General features: G+C 41.6%; 1 protein-coding gene across 1 annotated transcript in view; it reads right to left on the bottom strand.

Moving 5' to 3' along the window:
- CUNH3orf70 (chromosome unknown C3orf70 homolog) overlaps nucleotides 1-14,881 on the bottom strand; it is a 137,966-nt gene that overhangs the window by 25,925 nt on the left and 97,160 nt on the right. The window lies entirely within an intron of this gene.

Here is a 14,881-nt window from a genome sequence, read left to right on the forward strand (position 1 = left end):
ACGGATACAAAGATGCCTTGTCCCTAAACTGATTTAATGAAACAAGCCCAGATTAAAACTCCATAACCTCTGCGGCTTAATGTTGCCTCAGAGGTCTCCCAGCTAGCTAGCTGGGAGACCCCTGGGGAAACTTTAAGCTGCACAGCTAGCTCGGAGACCCCTGGGGAAACTTTAAGCTGCACCAGCTAGCTGGGAGACCCCTGGGGAAACTTTAAGCTGCACAGCTAGCTCGGAGACCCCTGGGGAAACTTTAAGCTGCACCAGCTAGCTGGGAGACCCCTGGGGAAACATTAAGCCGCACAGCTAGCTGGGAGACCCCTGGGGAAACTTTAAGCTGCAGCAGCTAGCTGGGAGACCCCTGGGGAAACTTTAAGCTGCAGCAGCTAGCTGGGAGACCCCTGGGGAAACTTTAAGCCATACATAAAGCTGGGAGACCTCTGGGGAAACGTTAATCTGCAGCAGCTGGCTGGGAGACCCCTGGGGAAACTTTAAGCCATACATAAAGCTGGGAGACCTCTGGGGAAACGTTAATCTGCAGCAGCTAGCTGGGAGACCCCTGGGGAAACTTTAAGCCATACATAAAGCTGGGAGACCTCTGGGGAAAGGTTAAGCTGCAGCAGCTGGCTGGGAGACCCCTGCGGAAACTTTAGGGCACACAGGCTATGGAGTATTAATCTGGGCTTGTATCTCTGGATTATCAATTCCTGGCTCTATTGGCTCCCAGCTTGTCACTGGCTAAATAGAAATACTGCATTTTTTGATTGTCAAATATCTGGAAGATTTACTGTGGAATTTGGGGTACTGAATCCTCTCATAAGGGACTCTACTTAATGGGACAGATGTAACTAATATCGCCCTACTCCTGAAGTACAGTCAATCCCTCCCCTTGTTTTGTCCTGGGGGGGGGGGGGATCTTTTGCGACCCTTTTGACAAATCACTTGTGGAAGTTGCTTCCACTGGCACCATTTGTAGCAGTCCAAATTATGCAACTTTTTCTCCTGCAGAAGAGAAACATGCAAAACATTTTGAGCCTTATGTAAATTTATGGTGGCAATTTCTGGACGATTATATCTCTAGTATTCCCTGGATACCGTGTACCTTCTTTAGAGTACACGGCCACCAACTCAATCGACATTAGGGTGCACAATTCTATTATGTTTTAGTATAAACTGTTTTTAATTTATTTTGAGCATTAATAAGGATTGTAAAATATTATGACAACTTGGAGTGGTGCCTGTAAAGTCCATGAACTGTGGTCCAATGTTTACATACTAAAGTGGTTCTGTGCATGAAGGTAAAAAAAACCCTTATGTTGGAGAGCATAACACCCCCCCCCCCCCCCAATTCTTACGTGCGCTTCATCTCAATACAGCGATGACCACAAGAGCAGCAGCTTCCCTGGCTCTCTACCTTCTTATTGGCGCAAACACAGCAGCGGGAGCCATTGACTCCCACTGCTGTCAATCACAGCCAGTGAAGAGGGATTGAAGAGCTGGGGCACACAGAGCCAGCTAGGATGTGAGCCCACATGAGTGCCCCATAGCAAGCAGCTTGCTATTGGGGCACTCAGCAGGGAGAAGAAGCCAGGAGTTCTGGCGGGGTACCCGAAAAGAGGAGGAGAAAATCATTGCACAGAGTAGGTACGTATGTTTGTAATTTTTTTAAAAATTACCTGTAATATCACTTTAATGATTTTGGATGGCTTCTCAACAATTATGGAATATGCCTATATAATGTGTAATGGCCATGCGTAGCCTCTACCAAGGAAGTATTAGACAGGGTAGCAATACAAGAACACAAATAGGGAACAGTTGTCACCCTATTACAGGAAGTGCCAGAACAAGGAACTTTATGGTAGGAGTACTGAGTATTATTTTAATGAAAAGGCTGCAGATGTTACATATGAACGCTTATACAAGATTTTAGAGATTAGGTTTAGATCTTTTTCTAAATTTAAAGGTGAGTTCTACATACATAAGAGTCACACAGTTAAGTGTCTACCAAAACAAAATATCAGCTTTTGAAGGATTTGGCTAATAAAAAGGTATAACATACGGTAAGTTTATTAAAGGCTGGAATAAAAAAATCACTTTATACATGTTTAACAGTGCCAGTGTCAGAGCCCTATGTTATGGATAATCCAAAAATGTTTTTGGGTCACTGTTGTTCAAATGTTAAAGTGGTTGTAAAGGCTGTAAAGGTTGTAAAAAAAACCTTTGTGCAGCAGTGCCCCCTCAATACTTACCTGAGCCCTACCGCAATCCAGTAATGTGCAAAACAGCCTCGGCTGTCCCAGGTCTTTGCCTCCTCATTGTCACTCATAGCCAGTCATCCAATGAGGACAGAAGAGGTGGGGCCAAGCCGCAGCTCTGTGTGTGAATAGATAAACAGAGCAGCGGGTGCCCCATAGCAAGCTTCTTGCTGTGGGGGCACCCAACAGAAAGGAGGAGCCTGGACAGCCTGCAGGGGACCCAAGGAGAGAAGGATCCAGACTGCTTTGTTCAAAACCACTGCACACAGCAGGTAAGTATAGACATGTTTGTTATTAAAAAAAAATGAACCTTCAGTATCGCTTTAATATGTATTCATATACAGCAGAATCCTAAATAAGAGCACAAATTAATGAATTTGAATGAATCAAATAAATCAATGGCTTTGAATCTGTATTTATTATTATTTCACTTAGAAATAATGACCCTACATCTATTTTAGCCTGCACCAATTAGTATGTAGATTCGACACAATGTGGCACTTATATTTCTACAGACAGAGAGAACACTCCGGAATATGTATTTCTTGATACACTAATCTTAACTTCTCTGCAATGTCCTCTTAATTAGACAGTCTTCCCTGCAAATTACAGAGAGGTGAACAAAAAAGGCCAGCCAACCTACAATATTCCATTTTACCCACACACGTTTCCTTTTCAAGTTGACACATTTAGGGCTCGCACACATTATTTTTACCAAGCAGTTCTTTCTGTGGGCTCTTCTGTATGACTTCTTTATATATAAAAAAAAAACACTTTTCAGGTAATTGGAAGGACCAGAAACTAGAATTGTCATGATGATCATATGCTGCCCCCTACATAGTATTACCTAGAATGAATTATGCTGCAGAAGCAAGGGACATACTGTAATACTGTAACAATTACTCTGTTCTGCAAACTGTCCTACTTAACCATTTTGCTGCCTCTTATTTTACATCATAGGTGACTGTTAATCGTTACATACACACACAGACTGTTTAATTAAAGACATTTTTTAGGTTTGTGGAGAGAGATTGAAACACCTTTCAGGTTCTTATTGCTGTCCACCCACCATTAGGGCTTTACACTTCAATTTGGGGGACAGTAAAACCCCATAGATGAACCACGTTTTTATCACCCCTCAGCTGTTCCCCCTCTAGCTGGAAAGGTAGTGGCCAGGGGTGTACACATACAGTGAGGAACAGAAGTATTTGAACACCCTGTAATTTTGCAAGTTCTCCCACTTAGAAATCATGGAGGGGTCTGAAATTCACATTGTAGGTGCATTCCCACTCTGAGAGACAGAATTAAAAAAAAATTCAGGAAATCACATTGTATGATTTTTAAAGAAATTATTTGTCTTGCACTGCTGAACATAAGTATTTGAACACCTGAGAAAATCAGTGTTAATATTTGGTACAGAAGCCTTTGTTTGCAATTACAGAGGTCAAATGTTTTCTGTAGTTCTTGACCAGGTTTGCACACACTGCAACAGGGATTTTGGCTCACTCCTCCACACAGATCTTCTCTAGATCTGTCAGGATTCGGGGCTGTCACTGAGCAACACGGAGTTTCAGCTCCCTCCAAAGATGTTCTATTGGATTTAGGTCTGGAGACTGGCTAGGCCACTCCAGAACCTTGATATGCTTCTTACGGAGCCACTCCTTGGTTATCCTGGCTGTGTGCTTTGGGTCGTTGTCATGTTGGAAGACCCAGCCACGACCCATTTTCAATGCTCTGACTGAGGGAAGGAGGTTGTTGCTCAAAATCTCACAATAAATGGCCCCATTCATCCTCTCCTTAATACAGCGCAGTTGTCCTTTCCCCTTCACAGAAAAGCACCCCCAAAGCATGATGTTACCACCCCCATGCTTCACAGTAGGGATGGTGTTTTTGGGATGCAACTCATCCTTCTTTTTCCTCCAAATACAACAAGTGAAGTTTAGACCAAAAAGTTCTACTTTGGTCTCATCTGACCACATGACTTTCTCCCATGCCTCCTCTGGATCATCCAGATGGTCATTGGCAAACTTCAGACGGGCCTGGACATGTGATGACTTGAGTAGGGGAACCTTCCGTGCAATGCATGATTTGAAACCATGACGGCTTAGTGTTCTACCGACAGTGACCTTTGAAACTGTGGTCCCAGCTCTCTTCATGTTATTGACCAGCTCCTCCCTTGTAGTTCTGGGCTGATTCCTCACCTTTCTTATCATCAGTGATACCCCACAAGGTGAGATCTTGCATGGAGCCCCAGTCCGAGGGAGACTGACAGTCGTCTTTAGCCTCTTCCATTTTCTAACAATTGCTCCAACAGTTGATATATTTTCACCAAGCTGCTTGGCAATAGCCCCATAGCCCTTTCCAGCCTTGTGGATGTCCACAATTTTGTCTCTAGTATCTTTTGATAGCTCTTTGGTCTTGCCCATGGTAGTAGTTGGCGTCTGACTGACTGTGGGGTGGACAGGTGTCTTTAAAGAACTCAGACAGGTGCTACTAAGTTAGATTAATGAGTGGAGAAGAGGTGGACTTTTTAAAGGTACAGTAACAGGTCTTTGAGAGCCAGAATTCTTGCTGTTTCTTAGGTGTTCAAATACTTATGTTCAACATTGCAAGACAAATAAATTCTTTAAAAATCATACAATGTGATTTCCTGAATTTTTTTTAAAATTCTGTCTCTCAGAGGGAATGCACCTACAATGTGAATTTCAAAACCCTCCATGATTTCTAAGTGGGAGAACTTGCAAAATTGCAGGGTGTTCAAATACTTCTGTTCCTCACTGTACTGTGACTAGTTCAGGAATTATGCCACCGGTCGAATCCTGTGGGCACTATCACCTGCTGAATGCAATGCATTTAAGTGAAGGGGGCTAAATCGCAACCATGTCTCAACTATGCACAATGTATGCAGTTGTGCCATGGTAATCCAGCATTTATGGGGTAAAGCAGGCAGTGAGAAGCCAATGCAACGCCTCCTCACTGCTTGTCAAAAGCCTCCCTAATGGGACACAGATGGCAAAAAAAAATTTGACAGGGGCAATAACCCTTCCTTACTTTAAAAAGAAAACAAAAAATGTTTTGCCATTAGTTTTATTTTATAGTAGTTGTAAAGAATTGAGCTCTCAAACAGTCCACTGACATTCAATTAATTTTCTATGCTTGTTACAAATCTTTAAAATAGTAAATAAATTATGTAATACTTTCTTAAAAGCTTTTTTTTCCTTCCAGTTACTTGACAGTAATTCACCCACGGATCCGAACACAGAGCCACCGGTGAATGTATTACGTATGGGCCCTATGTGCCACTGCCGGATGTGGTTTAAGGCTGCTGACACTTGCATTTCTAGGGCAACTGAATGCAGGCTCCAAAAACAGTTGGCAGCAAAATTACTCTCTCCCCCTTCCCAGGGAGGAGCAGTTAAAGTGTTACTAAACCCACAACAGTAAAATCAGTCTGTATATGCAGTAAAGCATGCTTGTTATAGTCACTGTGGAACCTAAGGGGTTAATCCTCTGCATTGTGTAAAAAGGCTGTTTGATCCTTTCTTCTCTGCCCCTCCTCTTCTTGAAATGACCACCTGATACAGATTGAACCCGTGGTCACATGCATATGCTCAATTTGGTGTGTATTGCTAGAGAGGTTCTTTTTTTTTCTTGGGAGGGTCCATGTGATCAGCACATGGCCAATCAGCACTGTCCAGACAGAGGGTGATAGGTTTCACATCCTCCTAGAGCAGAGAGAAAACTCCTCCTACAAGCTTTAATCAGTGCTCTGCTGACGTCACAAGACTGCTCTAACTGCTGATGAGAAAAGTTATTTAGCAGTTTATATTTACTAAAATAATTGTATTTTCATGTTGTGTGTGCTGTGGGAGACAAGGTATAGTGAATGCAGGGTCCTGGGTTTAGAAGATTGCATTTTAAGAAGATTTTACACATGCATAGTTGGAGCCTTCTCATGAATGAGAACTCCTTTGTGTCCCTTATTCATGAGAAAGCGTCCAACATGCATCCACAAGAGATGTGGGGACCAACAACACTAGCAGGAAGCAGCAGTCAGTAGTGGCAATCTAGCGCTGTCAGGCTGCTGGCGGAAATAGGGGGGGGGGCAATATAGAATGGCAGGAAAGCAAGCTACTGTAGAAGCCTGCGGCAGATGGACTTGGAGTTTGAATTAACTGCAGGTGCACTGCTCAGAGTGCTTGTAGTTCATTTACATTGCCTACAGCTCTGAAAATGACAGCCCGTACAGAGGGCATGGGCACAGATTGTAGACAATGTATGCAAGAGCCTGACATGAACTAGATTTGCTGATCACAAGTGCAATACTTTTGCAGGCTCCTGTTTTAAAAAATCAAACTAAAAACTACCTATAAAAATATGTGCATTTATTAATTTTAATCACTTGAGCTCCGGAAGGTTTAACCCCCTTCATGACCTGGGCATTTCTTGCTATTCAGCGCTTTGTTACATTAACCTTGCAATTGTGTGGTCATGCAACGCTGTACCCAAATGAAATTTATATATTTTTTTCCCACACAAATAGAGCTTTCTTTGTGTATTATTTGATCACCACTGGGTTATTATATAAAAAAAATTGAAAACAAAATACTTTCTGTTATAAAACATATCCAATAAAAAAATTAAATAAACAAATTTCTTCTTCAATTTTGTCCAAAGTGTATTCTGCTACATGTCTTTGGTAAAAAAAAAAATCCCAGTAGGTGTATACTGATTGGTTTGTGGGAAAGTTATAGTGTCTACAAACTATGCAGCACTACATACTAGATTTTTGTATTTAATTTTTATTATACTAGTAATGGTGGTGATCAGCGACTTATAGTGGGACTGTGATAGTGTGGCAGGATATCTGACACTAACTTACATCGTTTGGGAAGCAGACTGACATTACCAGTGACACGAATACAGTGATCAGTGATTATACTATACACTGTCATTGTACTAATGACACTGGTTGGAAAGGGGTTAACATCTTGGGGGTAATCAAAGGGCTAAGTGTGTGCCTAACAAGTGTTAGTGTGTGTAATATGTGTTGCTTTTTACAAAAAAACTGTATGTTCCTTTTCCCTGCGTTGCAGAGACAAGAAGCACACAGATATTTCCCTCTGTACACAGCCTTGTGTGTTTGTCAACACAGGGCTCTGGGCTGTGATTGGACACAGTCGATCAGCAGGTCTCAGCCATGAATCACTGGCTGAAACCTGCTGACAAAAAAATCCCGCTGTGTCCAATTACAGCAAGAGTTGGAGGGTGGACGCACGCCCTGTACCCGGAAGAAGGTGCTAGTGACAGTGCCTATACGAGCTGCCTGCCTGCAGTAAAATTACAGTGGTTTCAAGTGAACTTAGCATTAGGCTGGAATCTGACTATACTCAGCATAGACGTGTTTTTTATAAAAGGGTACATATGACAAAATGTAAATTTTACTTTGCTAAATAGATTATTTTAGCCATAATTTGAATTTAAAATACACAGTAAGAAACAAAGTTTGTTGAACCCATAATATTTTATTTAACTTTCTGACTATGAATTTTTTTTTATGGTATTATTCATTATTATTTGTTTTAATTCATCAAGTTGTATGGTTATGAACACAGTTTTTATTGTATTATTCATGTTATTATAATTTTAATCTCGTTTTCTGGCTATAAACATATTTTTTATACTTTTAGAAAATAAGTCTTTATTTTCCTTCCTGGTTTATCTCTCATGACAAACCTTCCGAATTGGAGGAGATTTGTGACAAAAAAAACATGTAACAGATTTGGATGCAGCACTTGCAATACTAGAACCTACATGGTATCATTCATATTCTTTTTTGCCACCAATTAGCCTTGTTCAATATCAGAGCTAAAGGAATAAACTGTTCTTGCAATTATTTTCTCCACTGTATTCTTTCAAAATCAAAATTATTTGATTGGCTGCTATGAGCAACCAAACGGTACTTCAGATGCTACGATGTGGTACATAAATTGGTATCAGTGACTTCACCCCCTGGCAAACAGATTATTTTATCTGGATAGATTGCACATAGGAACAAACATGACTTGGGTACAGGGCCAGCGCTACCGCTAGGTGAACTAGGCAGCCACCTAGGACGCATTGCCACCTTGGGTGCAGCCACGACAACTCTGACATGTTAGTTAAAATGAAAATGGTTGCCACGACTGGGTGATTCAAATCCAAGACACACACAGTCAGAGAGATCCCTCCCCCTACCTCCTCTGTCTTCATGAAGTCAGGTGCTGCCTGCCTGTTTGTTGATTTGTCAGTGCTGAGTGGCTACCCGTGGGACGCCAGCCTGTTTTGAGCCGATCAGTTTCGGGAGCATGTGGAAGGGTAGAGGAGGGTGCAGCTTTGCTGTATAAACAGCAGACCCATCACAAGCACCACACAGTATAACATATGAAGAGCGGCGGCTGTAGACCCGACCGAAACAAGGAGGAGCAAGGATGGACTGTCACTGAGACACAGAGCCGCGTGGAGAGAGCCCAGCTGGAGGACAGAGATCTGGAGTGAGTGTGGTGGAGGCCAGAGCCAGCCTGAGTCCAACTGGTCACCCAAAGCAGACTGTCGAGGCCAGAGCCAGCCAGTGGTCACCTGGAGCAGTCAGTGGAGGCCAACACAGCCAGCCTGAGTGGGCAAACCAACCCAGCCAGAGGACTCGGGTATATAATTTGCTGACCTGACGCAGTCATCTCCATCCTGCATACAGTCATCTCCATCCTGCACATAGTAATCTCCCATGTCATCTCCATCTTGCACACAGTCATCTCCCATGGCATTTCCATCCTGCACAATGTAAGTCATCTCAGACTCTAACCACACCCCCTTTAAGTCATGTGCAATATTTAGTATAATTTAAACCACACCCACTTTTTAAAATTTTTTTGCTTCCTGTAGAACCACGCCCAAAATAAATGAATGCGCCACCCCTAATTAAAATAATGCTCCGCCTCCAGTAGCTTTCTGGACACACAGAAAAGAAGGTGTCCTTAAGAACTTTTTTTACATGTTGGCAACTATGACAAAGCAGTCTCCCGCAAACTTTATCCAATCCATGAAAAGAGGTATCCAGCCAATGAGGTGCCACGCAAGCCAGACAGCGTGCAACATCACTTCCCCTCAGCTCCAGTTATTTTTGCAGGGGGGAAGTGCAAGTAGCTGGTCTTGCCTAGGGCACAAAATAGTCTAGCACCGATCCTGCTTGGATGTTCAGTAGAACAATTAGTCCTCATGGACATGAGGACATTAGAGGCAAACAACAAAGTTTTGGCTTTCTTTCATGCCAGGGGAGTCCACGTGTTGTGTACAGCTACCCATCAACATAGATGACTGTGCAGGGCTGTACGAGGGTATACGGCGGTATTCGTGTAAACTTGCGTCTAGTGCATGGATGTATTCCCTAAATGCAGACTGGCAATGCGTCCATAAGCTATACATGGGTGTATACAAGTACTTGTGTATACCTGTGTACAGCTACACAGCCATTTATGTAAATTTGTGGCTTCACTGGTCCAGAAAAAAAGCCAGAATTTTATGTTTTACACCTCTGTAGCATGTTCCACAGTACACCCAGCAACCAATCAGAAACAGTCTTGTACAGGTCTGGTGTCCGTAATGTGAATTATGATGGACTGTTAAGGATTAAAGCACTTTGACCCTTGTACTATTTGCTAGTTTTCCTGCAGTAGTTAGAAAATTAAAGGAAGCATGTCAAAATATTTAAATTTGATGTAAAAGTACCTAGCAGTTAGTATATATATATTCATTAAACACTTTCTCCTTGTGGGATAGCAGCAGCTGGTCCAGTGCCTGTTGGAGCAGATTTCAGAGACCAAAACCAGGTCTTATTATCGGCCAGCAACAGAAGGGATCAGACTCAACCATCCATTGCCAACGATAGTCACACACCAGCTGTATTACCAAGGGTGAGTGAGTATTTCACTGTTTTTCAACTCATACAATTTATTAAGTATGTTTGAAGACAACATAAAATATATATTTAGCAAAAGGAAAGCAACTCTAAAGCCAACCAGTGAACACCTATTGCTTTCTGTGGAACACTGCAATCACTGTACGAACATTAATGTCTAGTACAAGCGATCAGAAAATAGTACGGAAAATACCGCAATCAAAACAATCGAACGACAATCTGATTGTTAATACACAGCTTTCAATTATTTGAAGAGACAAGTACGAACATTTTTCTCGTGCAATACCAGATACAATTTTCATTTAATCAGTACAGTTTTTGTCCGAAAATGCAATACAAATACATTACACCACTTTTGACTTTTCTTTCTGTTGTACAATAATTTTCTTAACCATAGTAACCTCTTCACTTTCACTATGAGACTAGCATGCAAAAAAAAAAAGGATGATCGTCGTGTGTACGGGGCTTAAGACAGAAAGCCAGATTTACCTGAATGCTTCCCCTTTGCTTAAAAGTTGAACTCCAGCCTTACCTGCATTTTTGCACAGCTGTACAGGCTTCCTCTCTTTTACTGAAATTACTTAGTAAGATTTCACTGCATGCTGTGACCTTCTCCCAGTGTGCATTGGAAACTGCAGCAAGTCAGATAGAGCCCACCTCCTTTCCTGGCTCGAGTATGTTTAGTATCATCTTGCCTTTCCTCCTCAGGCTTACTGTCCCTGCCCAGCCCTTAAATACATTGGATTTCAGCTCCTTCAATTATCAAGTCTCAGCATTTTATGTGGGTAAATGTAGTCATCCTGGGAAAGCCCACTTCTTCAGACTAACATCCTCCTATTGAAGAATTTGGATATTTGCACACCTTCTCCCGAGTGCCATCCCAGTGTGTGCATTTCGCTAAAACCCCTAATTATCGAACAACCACACCACAACCTCAAGCATTGTATGTGGTTGCAGCACGACCCCATTCACTAATATATATTTCGACCATGGAGCAAAGCATAGCAGAAGTGGCACCCGTGAATCCCTGGCTGCTGCCTAAGCAGCAACATGGGAGCTGTTGAGGAAGTAAAAATGTGGCTTAACCATGGGGTTTTACCGCTCAATTACAAGTGTAAATAAGTCCTCATAAAACACACATTCTTACTGGTTCAATGGTAACAGAATAAATATATAAATCATCTGCATGTGACGTCTCCACCAATTTGTGTCCCCCTAATTATAGGTAGGTCAGCGCAAGCAATGCACCCTCGCTATAGGGTATTTTCAAAGGCAATGCAGAATCCTCATAAAAGAAATATATAAATATAAAGTCCACTGCGCTCTTCGTGCTAAATACTTCTTGCAAATTTAACTCCATTCAAAGTGAAAGAGTGAAATAAGGGAACAAGAAATTTCACATTAAAGTGATTCTAAAACCTAAACAATTTTTACCTTAATGCGTTCTTTGCATTAAGGTAAACTTGCTCCATTATTAGTGTCCCCCCCCCTTTATACTTACCTCCTTACTCAATCCAGAGCTGTGCCCAACTGTATTGGCTCTCTCCTCTCTTTCCACTTTCGCAGGCTTTGCTTAGGTGGCAGTCGAATCTTGTGACGAAGAAATGGGTGTAGGGCCAAGCGGCACTGTGTGAGTCTATGGATGCAGGCAGAGTGGCTCGGGGTTGAGCCTGCATGAGTGCCCCCATAACAAGAGAAGAGGAGCCAGGAGATGCCGCTGGGGGACCCAAGAAGAGGCGATTTGGGGCAAATAAATATAACATATTTGTTGTTTAAAAAAAAAAAAAAAAGAAAGACTTTACAAAATATATCTAGTAAAAAAAAAAAGAAAGACTTTACAAAATATATCTAGTAAAAAAAAAAAGAAAGACTTTACAAAATATATCTAGTATCTAGTATCCTCAGTCAGTTGATTGTAGGCAGTGATGTTTAGATTACTTCTTTATGTGACTAGAACTTCTGGTTGCATAATTAGTCAGGTTGACAAAAGACACATGTCAACCGAGTTCAATAAAAAAAAAAGTCGACATCCTCCAAGTGCTAAAACCCGCAGTTGATCCAGAGGGAAAAAAGAACCCTTATAAAGAATCTACACTGTTGTTTCTTCTTTTTCTTCTTATTGTTATTAATAAGAACTAGTTATAGTTTGTGAATTAAATATATATATATAAACATTTAATCTATTATTTTTGAGGCACTCTGCAGATAACTAGATCATTTGGAAGTCAGTTTCACTTTTTCACAGCCCTTACAGTAAAGAAGCCTTTCCATATGCACATTTTACACTTTTTTTCTGCAGGCACAAAGAGTGCCTTCCTGTTATCTGCAATAAACTTGAATTCAGTAACTGTGTTTTTTAGCAGAGATGCAGCCCCTTATACAGTCATATATCGAACTTCGTATAACTTTGTTCATAATAGTTGCCTTCTTTAGTCCAAGTATTCTTTACAGTCATTGAGATTTGTATAATGTACACAATCTAACATTTCTAAAATGATAAGCAGAGTAATGCAAATACAATTTTCATTCCCAGTTATTTCAAAATTCCTTATCACAATACAAATATGAAAAAACACCTCTGCTGACCCTCCCTTCATAGAATTATTGCTGTCTGGTTGTCACGCTGATACTTTGCCCTCAGTAGTTTCTGAGTCACTGGCAGCAGCACAGCACAATGCACATGCCATGCGTTGTGGTGTACTGCATGAAAAAAGGGTGATTTCTTTTTTTTGCATGTGTTAAGGTGGTGCCAGCCTATTCAAAGTTAAAATGGTAGTCAACGCTCATTTCTATTTGTACCTACTGCTAAGTTTATAATAAAGTGTACCTGTAGGCAAAATATATATCTCCTAAATGTGCACCCTTTAGGAGATATTCTACAGAACTGCAGCTGGTGACATCACCGGCGCATGCGCTCTGAAGGAATGGCATATCTGTACCGTGCCTTCAGAGCTGTGTGCAGTGGCTGAAACTCCCACATGCATACACGGAGTGACATCATCGGCGGCTCAGCCATTCAAGCAGCTGCAGCCTGGGAAAGATGGAAGCCCTGTCAGCGGTGATATGCTAGTATACAATGCATACTAGCTTATTATATTACTTTGGAGGAGGAAACAGTTTTTTTTTTCAGGACGAAGTTTACTACTGCTTTAACTGGTTGCTTTATTGCAGCACACCTCATCGCATATGACCTTTATATGACTTTTGTGTGCTATAAGCATGTCCCAGGTCAATGCCTCACAAATACTCAAAGCTGCACAAGAGCATTTTTAGAAGGAGGCCAATAATGACAGCCTCCAGATTTCCCATCTTTACTCAGTTCACAGCCGAAGGCCATATGTGACATGCACAAGTTAAAGCCCATCTCTAGGCAAAAAGTAGGTCCCCCTCTCATCCATGGTACAATTTTGTTTTTATTTTACTTTCCAAGGCCCCATTCACCCCTATGGACAGTCGGGTGTAAACAGATTGTGTCCATATACACCTAACTCTGGGTCCAATCCAGTGTACTTAAAAAAAAAAAAACACACACACAACAGAAGGGGATATGTCCTCTTACGTTTAAGCGGATTGGATTGGAGGGTACTCAATTGTAAACGAACAGTGGAGTCTGTCTACACCCAGCTTCCCATAGAGCACAGAAGGCTTTGTCCATGTCAACTCTGCATAAACTGAGCGGACACAGTTTCTGGGTACAGGAGACCAGTCCAGTGATGTAGATGTGCTCACACTGGCCAGTCCCCAATGGTTTCCTCTTTCTGATGCCACTGCTGAGACTCTTCTTCTGGGTCCTGAAAGTACCATGCCACTAGACAGCCATAAGTGTCCACATCATGTGGGTAAGTAGTAACATGGACAGTTGAAAAATGACCCTGTCTTCTTTAAATGGAAGAAAATAAAAGACTCTGAACTGCAGCATCATGTTAGCACAGATTCAGTTAGGTAGCCCATGTACTCCACTCATAACACTCCCTGCAGCACACTAGGTCCTTCATTGTGACACATTTACACACATTCAAAAAGAAAACACAAAAACCCCTACTCATATGTTTTGTTAGGTTAAATCAAACTGATGAATTGGTTATGGATGATAAATAAACTAAATGGATTCTCCCAGCTGCACAATTACATTTATTTTCACAGCAATTCTGGGCAAATGTTCCATTTAAGTGTTCTGTTCCCATGGCACCTCTGAAAGGTTCACATAGCAAACACATTTTTTATTTAACCCATTTCCATCCAACATCTGATTCTAAACAGTTCTCTACTTGAAATGACATCCCCCTTTCAGGATCCTGTGTAGTAATAAACAATTTATCCTTCTGCAGCCCTTTTTCGTACTACCCATCTTACTGTTTTGCACATTGCTCAGCAGATTTGAAGTAAAATGCCAGCCAATACTCTTTTTCTAGCTTGGGTAGTGAAAAAAAGGGTTAGAAGCTCTGTCAAGTTTTTGTTTTCCTGTTTGGAGGAAGTGCCCTTATTTGCTATCCTGGTGACTACATTTAAAGTGGTTGTAAATGCTACTGGGTTTTTACCTTAATGCATTCACTGAATTAATGTAAAAAAACTGTCATGTGCAGCTCCCCCCCCAGTCCTTCCTAAGTATTAACCTGAGCCCTATCTTGATCCAGCACGGTGCCTGAGAGCACTAGCACTGCTATCTCTCTCTCCT

Source organism: Staurois parvus, unplaced genomic scaffold (assembly GCF_062004578.1).
Source record: "Staurois parvus isolate SC_StPar_1 unplaced genomic scaffold, SC_StPar_1.0 ptg000011l, whole genome shotgun sequence".
Classification (NCBI taxonomy): Eukaryota; Metazoa; Chordata; class Amphibia; order Anura; family Ranidae; genus Staurois; species Staurois parvus.